This window comes from Mizuhopecten yessoensis, unplaced genomic scaffold (genome assembly GCF_002113885.1).
Source record: "Mizuhopecten yessoensis strain PY_sf001 unplaced genomic scaffold, ASM211388v2 scaffold1429, whole genome shotgun sequence".
NCBI classification, from domain to species: domain Eukaryota; kingdom Metazoa; phylum Mollusca; class Bivalvia; order Pectinida; family Pectinidae; genus Mizuhopecten; species Mizuhopecten yessoensis.
Genome location: NW_018404042.1, coordinates 49214 through 57916, shown reverse-complemented (window position 1 = coordinate 57916; position 8703 = coordinate 49214). Strand labels below are relative to the sequence as shown.

The window sequence follows — 8703 nt, the reverse complement described above, 5'->3', positions numbered from 1 at the left end:
CAAGCTTCATTGAGGTTTCCCATTTTATTCCGCAAGCTTCATTGAGGTTTCCTATTTTATTCCGCAAGCTTCATTGAGGTTTCCTATTTTATTCCGCAAGCTTCATTGAGGTTTCCCATTTTATACCACAAACTTCATTGAGGTTTCCCATTTTATTCCGCAAACTTCACAGAAATTTCCCATTTTATGCCACAAGCTTCATTGAGGTTTCCCATTTTATACCACAAGCTTCATTGAGGTTTCCCATTTTATTCCGCAAGCTTCATTGAGGTTTCCCATTTTATTCCGCAAGCTTCATTGAGATTTCCCATTTTATATAACTTGCTTCACTGAGGTTTCCCATTTTTTTACACAACTTCACTGAGATTACATATTTTATATAACTTGCTTCACTGAGATTTCCAATTTTATATAACTTGCTTCAGTGAGATTTCCTTTTTCAGAAACCGAGTTAAACTACAATGTGATTTCCCCGATTTTATACAATGAGCCTCAGTGATAATTTCTATTTCCTATTTATAAGTTTCATTGAAATGTCCCATTATATATAACGAGCTACTCTGTGATTTCCCTTTTAAATGAAACGAGCTTCAATGATTTCTCATTTTAAACCAAAATCTTCAGTGCGATTTCTCATTTGATACTACGAACTGCACTGTTATTTCCTATTTTGTAATGATTTTTCCATATTACAGCACAAGTTTCAGTGAAGTTTCCCGTTTCAAAGCCAAAGCTTCAGTGAAGTTTCCCGTTTCATAGCACAAGCTTCAGTGAAGTTTCCCGTTTCATAGCCAAAGCTTCAGTGACGTTTCCCGTTTCATAGCACAAGCTTCAGTGAAGTTTCCCATTTCATAGCACAACCTTCAGTGAAGTTTCCCATTTCAAGGCACAAGATTCAGTGAAGTTTCCCGTTTCAATGCTAAAGCTTCAGTGTAGTTTCTCCGTTTCATAGCACAAGCTTCATTGAAGTTTCCCGTTTCATAGCACAAGATTCAGTGAAGTTTCCCGTTTCATAGCCAAAGCTTCAGTGACGTTTCCCGTTTCATAGCACAAGCTTCAGTGAAGTTTCCCATTTCATAGCACAACCTTCAGTGAAGTTTCCCATTTCAAGGCACAAGATTCAGTGAAGTTTCCCGTTTCAATGCTAAAGCTTCAGTGTAGTTTCTCCGTTTCATAGCACAAGCTTCATTGAAGTTTCCCGTTTCATAGCACAAGATTCAGTGAAGATTCCCGTTTCATAGCCAAAGCTTCAGTGACGTTTCCCGTTTCATAGCACAAGCTTCAGTGAAGTTTCCCATTTCATAGCACAAGCTTCAGTGAAGTTTCCCGTTTCAAAGCTAAAGCTTCAGTGTAGTTTCCCCGTTTCATAGCACAAGCTTCAGTGAAGTTTCCCATTTCATAGCACAAGCTTCAGTGAAGTTTCCCGTTTCAAAGTCAAAGCTTTAGTGAAGTTTCCCGTTTCATAGCACAAGCTTCAGTGAAGTTTCCCGTTTCAAAGTCAAAGCTTTAGTGAAGTTTCCCGTTTCATAGCACAAGCTTCAGTGAAGTTTCCCATTTCTTAGCCAAAGCTTCAGTGAAGTTTCCCGTTTCATAGCACAAGCTTCAGTGAAGTTTTCCGTTTCATAGCACAAGCTTCAGTGAAGCTTCCCGCTTCATAGCACAAGCTTCAGTGAAGTTTCCCGTTTCATAGCACAAGCTTCAGTGATATTTCTCTATTCATAACACAAGTTGTGACAAGCTTTAGTTGAATGGGAATGATATTGAAATTTGTTTTACATATACATGTAAATGTAAAGATATTTTGTGTTTATTTCGACCAAAACAACGTAATAGTAGCAATTTTACTTTTATTTCAAATTAATGACGTCATCGAGTGTTGGTGCTATGCATGTACGGATTAACAAGATGTGACGGACCTATAACGCATGCAAGTGTCATGATATATAATAAAAAATGGTGACAGCGGTGAGATGTTACGGTAGAGGGTATACTATGTATGACTTATATATATATGTAACTGGCTATTACATGTCAAGATAAATGTCTAGCACACCTGATTGCTTTTCTTCTTTCTCCTTTTTTATGTCACGCACAGATAAATGTCTAACTACATCTATGTACATATGTATTTCTGTTAACTTTTTAATGCAATCAGCCAATCCGAAAACGTTTATCAAAATTCAATTTTGTTTATTTTATAACAATAATGATACAACTTCTATCTACGTCTATTAATTATTCCGTTTCGTGGACCAGATTGCCTGGAACAAATACACGTTGTCGGGCAGGTGACGCCACCCGTTATTAGGTTCTCACAAATGTGTAAAATAATCATTTCGCTTTCGCAAAAGCAGGCGACATCGCATCAGGTCTGAACATTTAGTGGATCAACGCCTGTTTACAACCAGTATATTGATTCGAGTGCCGAAGACGAAGCATTCACACGCTATCCGTGACATTCTTATCAGTTACTTGGACAATTACAGATAACATGGACAATTGGTTAAGAAATTTAGAGAAAAGGGTAAAGTCGGGGAAAATCTGACTTACGTAATATTGGATGTGATGAAATGCAATCCCGAATATACAAAATGTGTAAGTAAATTATTACGAATTTTCCATATAACTACTGGACTAGAAATACTGCGAATATAAAGTTATTGTGTGCTTTTTCTGGATTTTTGTAAAATTAAGCAGATTTTCATGAATGGTGGAGATTTTGACCCGATGGTAGTTGATTGATTGACCCCCCTCAATGCGAAACCAACAACATTAAAAAAGGGCTACGATTAAAATTGTATAGTAATATTGAAATAATGACGTCACAACATCTGATGACGCCGCATTTTGTTTATATAAGCAGCTAAATATGCGCGCAATCTGACAGGTACATGTACATTTTGAATGAAGGAGATCTGCATTTCCTTTTCACAGGACCTGTTTTCTTATAGACCCATTATTTTCAGGCTTTCCGTAAAATATCAAGTAAAATAAAAGTTATACTGTAAACACTGTAGACTTTCAGTATTGCAACATGTCAACAAAGATTCTATAAAATATAAACCTAGGTTCATTAGCGCCATTGGCATGTGGACAAGGACAAGCTGATGCCTGTAAGCGCCCTAGATATGTGGACAAGGACAAACTGTGATGCCTATTAGCGGCGTAGTTATGTAGACAGCGACAAACTGTGTGCCTGTTAGCGCCGTAGTTATGTGGACAAAGACAAAATGTGATGCCTATTAGCGGCGTAGTTATGTAGACGGCGACAAACTGTGATGCCTATTAGCGGCGTATATACGTAGTTATGTAGACAGCGACAAACTGTCATGCCTATTAGCGCCGTAGTTACGTAGAAGGCGACAAAATGTGATGCCTCTTAGCGGCGTAGTTATGTAGACGCGGACAAACTGTGATGCCTATTAGCTGCGTAGTTATGTAGACGGCGACAACCTGTGATGCCTATTAGCGGCGTATATACGTAGTTATGTAGACAGCGACAAACTGTGTGCCTGTTAGCTCCGTAGTTATGTGGACAAAGACAAAATGTGTTGCCTATTAGCGGCGTAGTTATGCAGACGGCGACAAACTGTGATGCCGATTAGCGGCGTAGTTATGTAGACAAGGACAAACTGTGATGCCTATTAGCTGCGTAGTTATGTAGACGGCGACAACCTGTGATGCCTATTAGCGGCGTAGTTATGTAGACAGCGACAAACTTTGTGCCTGTTAGCGCCGTAGTTATGTGGACAAAGACCTAATGTGATGCCTATTAGCGGCGTAGTTATGTAGACGGCGACAAACTGTGATGCCTATTAGCGGCGTAGTTATGTAGACAGCGACAAACTGTCATGCCTATTAGCGCCGTAGTTATGTAGACGGCGACAAAATGTGATGCCTGTTAGCGGCGTAGTTATGTGGACAGCAACAAACTGCGATGCCTATTAGCGCCGTAGTTATGTGGACAAAGCAAACTGTGATGCCTTTCAGCGCCTTAGTCATGTGGACAAAGATAAACTGTGGTCCCTATTAGCGCTGTGCTCTAATGGACAAAGACACACACTGTAATCCTTGTCAGCGTCGTAGTCAAATGTACAAAGACACAAACCGGTGTAGTAGGGATTCCGCTTCCGCCTGCTACATTCACTAATTGGATATTGCGGTAATCGTGCTGTCGATACAACGTTAAACACGTGGTTTGGTTATAACGCTTTCTTTATATCTGTCGATATGACATTTGACGTCCCACATTATGGGCGGATTGGTCGAGTGGTTTACCACTCCGATTTTCAACGCAGGCGGCCGGGGCTCGATCCCCGAAGTCGTCGTACTATACACATGGATATTCAAAGAAAGTGTTGTTTTCCAGCCCACACAACTCCAATAACCCAGGTGGAGTATAAATTGGTCAGGGTGGATGTTACGGTATCTGTGATGTAGCATTCAAGTGAGGTGGCACTATAAATGATGCCGTAGGAAGCACGGTCCCACTACAAACAGAACACCTTACATCTCCAGCACACTAACAGGCATGCACAAATAGGAAGATACTAGCCAGGTGGCATATGACTAGTAGTTTGCGCCTGATAAGGCAGCTCCTGCGAATTCCTCAAAATTGTATCGACTAACGTATATGCTTATTGTATTAATTGTATATCTATGTACTGTAAAGCGCTTTAGAGTGGCTTATGTAAGTTAGACAGGGCGCTATATCAAATGTTGTTTAATGTTGTATATTATATCAGACATACATTTTAACTGAGAAAGCAGCTGGATTCGTGCTTCATGAGCTGTTTAAACTAAGACAGTTTAAATAGCACTAATATTTGAAAATACCACTTATTTCCTGTGTAACTATAGCTATATCCATTCACAATAACAGTAAGACTACCCCGTTCTATTGGAAAACCCTCAATGATGTCATAATGTAAGTTTTCCTAGAGAGTATGCGTACGTTTAACTTTGAATATAAGCATGGTCACACACGTCAGGTCAGCCCTTCCAGTTGGTCGCACTGATAGGTGTGCCTGGCATCACTGAGTCTTCTGGTTACAATTGAAATCTTATACAGACATATTGACTGTTTTAAAATATTTCTATATCAGAAAAACAGGTTTACAGTTACAATGAAAATTTTAGGGGACAGGTACCCCCAAGTCACACGGGAAGAAGGCCCTCAGAGGAAAAGGACAGTTGGCCCTTAAAGAAACGCGACAGGAACCCTAATACACAAGGGACAAACGGCCCTTACAGGACAAAGGACAGTTGGCCCTTCAAGGCCGCAACAGGAGACCCCAATACACAAGGAACAAATGGACGTTAGAGGAAAAGGACAGATGACCCTTAAAGGCACGAGACAGGAGGCCCTTAGTGGCAAGAACATGAGGCCCTAACTGACACGTGACGAGCAATGAACAGACGGTCGTAAGAGGCAAGGACAAGGTGAAAATCGAAATAGGTTTAAACTATACTGTTGAAGCAGAAGGGGCGGTACACAAAAGCCCATAAGTTAATCGATTAAAAAAAATAGAATTGTTTTAATTCTATTACGTTGTAATGTGTTTTCGTACCGTTTCCGTCTAAAGCGAACTCAATCAGAAAATTAAGTTTTCAATCGTCCGTCATAACGGCGTGTGCTCGATTGTCTTGTTGGCGTGGCGGGATATTTGAATAATTACCCACAATGTCTGACTGTTTTGGTTAGAAACGGGACAATCCTTGTTCGGAAGATAGAGTAGGTTGTAGCGCCATTCACTGTGTAACGGGAGCATGCAGAGCCAATGCTATCTTTAATTGCGTTCATAAGGCTGAAAGTGTTTTCAGTTTTTCTCAGTCTGAAACTGAATTAAATCATACCTTAACCATGCTTTCCTGACATACCATGAAGGTTTCTGATGAATAGAGGTTTCACAGCTTGTGACGGAGGAAAATTATCATATATTTTTGACTCTCGTACATTTGAAATAATTTTCAAACTGTTAATTGTCCAACTAGATATGAGTGACAAGCTCTGGTAATAACCTGTTGCGTTAGATTTTACATAGAATCACTTTAAATTATTGGGTTGGGCACCTTGCCCACATCTGGTTTTGTTCACAACACTTAACTCTACTTGTAAATGAAAAATGATTTATTTCATTAAGCGCGCTTTTGCTAAATTTGTAAACTTCCGGTTGGCATTTATATTGACTATGAATAACAACTGAAAAAAAGTTCAATAGTTATTTTTATCACTTTTGTGTTTGTTGAATGCTCAAAAAGAAAATTGTTTGAAGCATTTACTTCAAATTAGTTTAAACTTTATTTTATTATCGGTATAATATTCCAGAAATACAAACATGATATACATTTAGGATTCGAAAACAAGTACAAAGTACTAGTGTTAATCCGTCTTTAATTAGGTCAGTTTTATCTAACGTTATCATTATGACGTCATTATAATTATGATGTCAGCATGCAGGTCACGACATTCGTCAGTATATTGATTATTAAATCAAATATAGGAAGTGGAGGAAGTTTGGATGAATCGGAAGGCTTTTCAATGCATTCCAAACATAAAATCTTCTTACAGAAAAAAGTAAAACTCTAAAAAAAAGAAGAAGAAAAAAATCTTCTGCGCATCGGATTCATCTGTTAACGTATGTTATCTACATTAGATGTCGTACTGAGCCTGGCACTAAAGTCTCTGAAAACTAATGGTTATACACATGAAACACACAGATTATGTACGTAACGTCAGAAAAAGCCATATTTTCAATAATGACTTTCACACATGGTTATGTGTAGTACGAGGTTTTTTTTGAGCAGGTTCTCCAAACTTTTGACGATAGCACATACCAACTTCGTCTTCAACTTCTGTGATATTCATTGCCCCAGTAAAGTAAGGCTAACATTTATATAAATCAAACACACGTATATATAAAAAATATATATATATAATATATATACGTTCTTTGGTGATGAAAAATTCTACATGTATTGAAAACTCATCGCGCCTCTTAATGTTGAGTCGATCAATGGAGCTTTGTTATGCTACACTCCCTACATTATTTCTAATATCTTCAGCACTGACTCAAAATGGTAAACAAAGTATTTGTTGAAATTCATAATATCGAGACTGTTAAGAAATAAATAGATTATCCAATAAAAAAACACCATTCTGTTTTAATATGTGTAAGACGGTTGATATTCCACCGGCATTGTGTAAACATACATATAAATGAGGAACATTACACATTACGCTTTCAAATAATTAATGCAAACATTCATTTACCATAAAGTATATCTGCTGGAAAATTCTTTCACTAAATCCAAATATTTTATAACCGTATAAGTTTTGATTTTAATTACCTGCTCTTCTAGTTTCTCATTCCGGAAATATCGACTCTTCATTTCGAAAATGTTTTCTATTACGTCAGACATGTGAAATGATAGAGAAGCTACCAAGAACTTGTTGACTGGAACGTAACACGCACTATCACATACTTAACACAGAATACAATCAGATTAGGTTGTGTGTCCATTACACACGTGGACTTACCTCGGTATGACGGTAAGGGGATACCTCGGCTGTCCAGTAGCAGCGGTCAGATGTCCACTGAAGACAGAAAATACAGCCAAATTCAAGTTATGTTCCAAGTCACAATTCGTTGACGCAATTTCCCTATTGCGACGCTAATATCGGCACAAAAAAATCTGTTTGTTGGTTATCTCGAATCCTCAGACGAACAACACATTTGTAACTTTATACGGTGAATTTTATACAAGAATGTCTGTTGAAGACTGAAAATTGCTTTACAACATTTCCGACTTATTTACGGAAACATGTTAAGTATCCTAAGGAGACTCCACCTTCTCGTCTTGTCGACTCCCACCCGGCTAATTCATTTCCCATATGGAGCTGAAACACCGACAGGCTGGTAACGATCATCCCGGAGTTACAACACTTCGCTAGAGTTATATTGATATTAACTTATAAAGGAGAAATGTTAAATTAGCACGCTAGTTAGCATGAAGGACTCAGTTCCAACAGTGAGATAATTACTGGGAAATTTGTAATTTCGTTATCGAGTAGAAATGATGCGAATGAAAAACCAAAAGACGGAGTTATCTCGAATTGTCTGCAATGTTCAGACGTATGTGAACAAAACGTAATATATTTATGACACATATGAAATCGTGTTCTAGATTTGGCCTTTCCACTCGGACATTGGTCAAGCTAGAATGCTCGTGTTAATAGACAGTATTCCAGTAGGGAATCTCGTCACGCGCACTTAACCTGATACAATACGTCCGAAAAATCCCAAAGTTGTGTTGACACGTGCTGATGCGCGTCCAACCGTCACCGTCTCACTGTCCGTGAATTGACGTGCGTAGAATGAAGCTCACCTAACGTTATTGGCCCAGGAGAGTTTAGAGACCCGGAGGACATGGAAAGCTAACGGCGACACAATTTGAATATCGACGTCGATTCTGTCATCACTGTGATCGTACTGTGACTGAGATGTAGGCCGTACCATTGAAGCTCATCGATCTACTCTACAAATTACTGTACCAGAACATCGAGACCTCATCACAGGGCGAGACTCTTCTCTACTACTGTCGGGTGGACAGCCGGACAGACAGCGGGTGGAGAATATGTCTGGCCAGCGTCAGCTACATTGCTACATTTCTTTTGTAACGAAAACAATGTACTATATGTAT

General features: G+C 38.8%; 1 protein-coding gene across 1 annotated transcript in view; it reads right to left on the bottom strand.

Annotated features, from left to right (window-relative positions):
- The window catches only part of LOC110462101 (5-hydroxytryptamine receptor 1A-like), a 212933-nt gene extending 204645 nt beyond the window's left edge, over positions 1-8288 (bottom strand). Inside the window, exon 1 of the mRNA XM_021515936.1 lies at positions 7541-8288. The gene's annotated coding sequence lies outside the window, so the exon portion shown is untranslated. The remainder of the gene's footprint in view (positions 1-7540) is intronic.
- Positions 8289-8703: the final 415 nt, after the last annotated feature.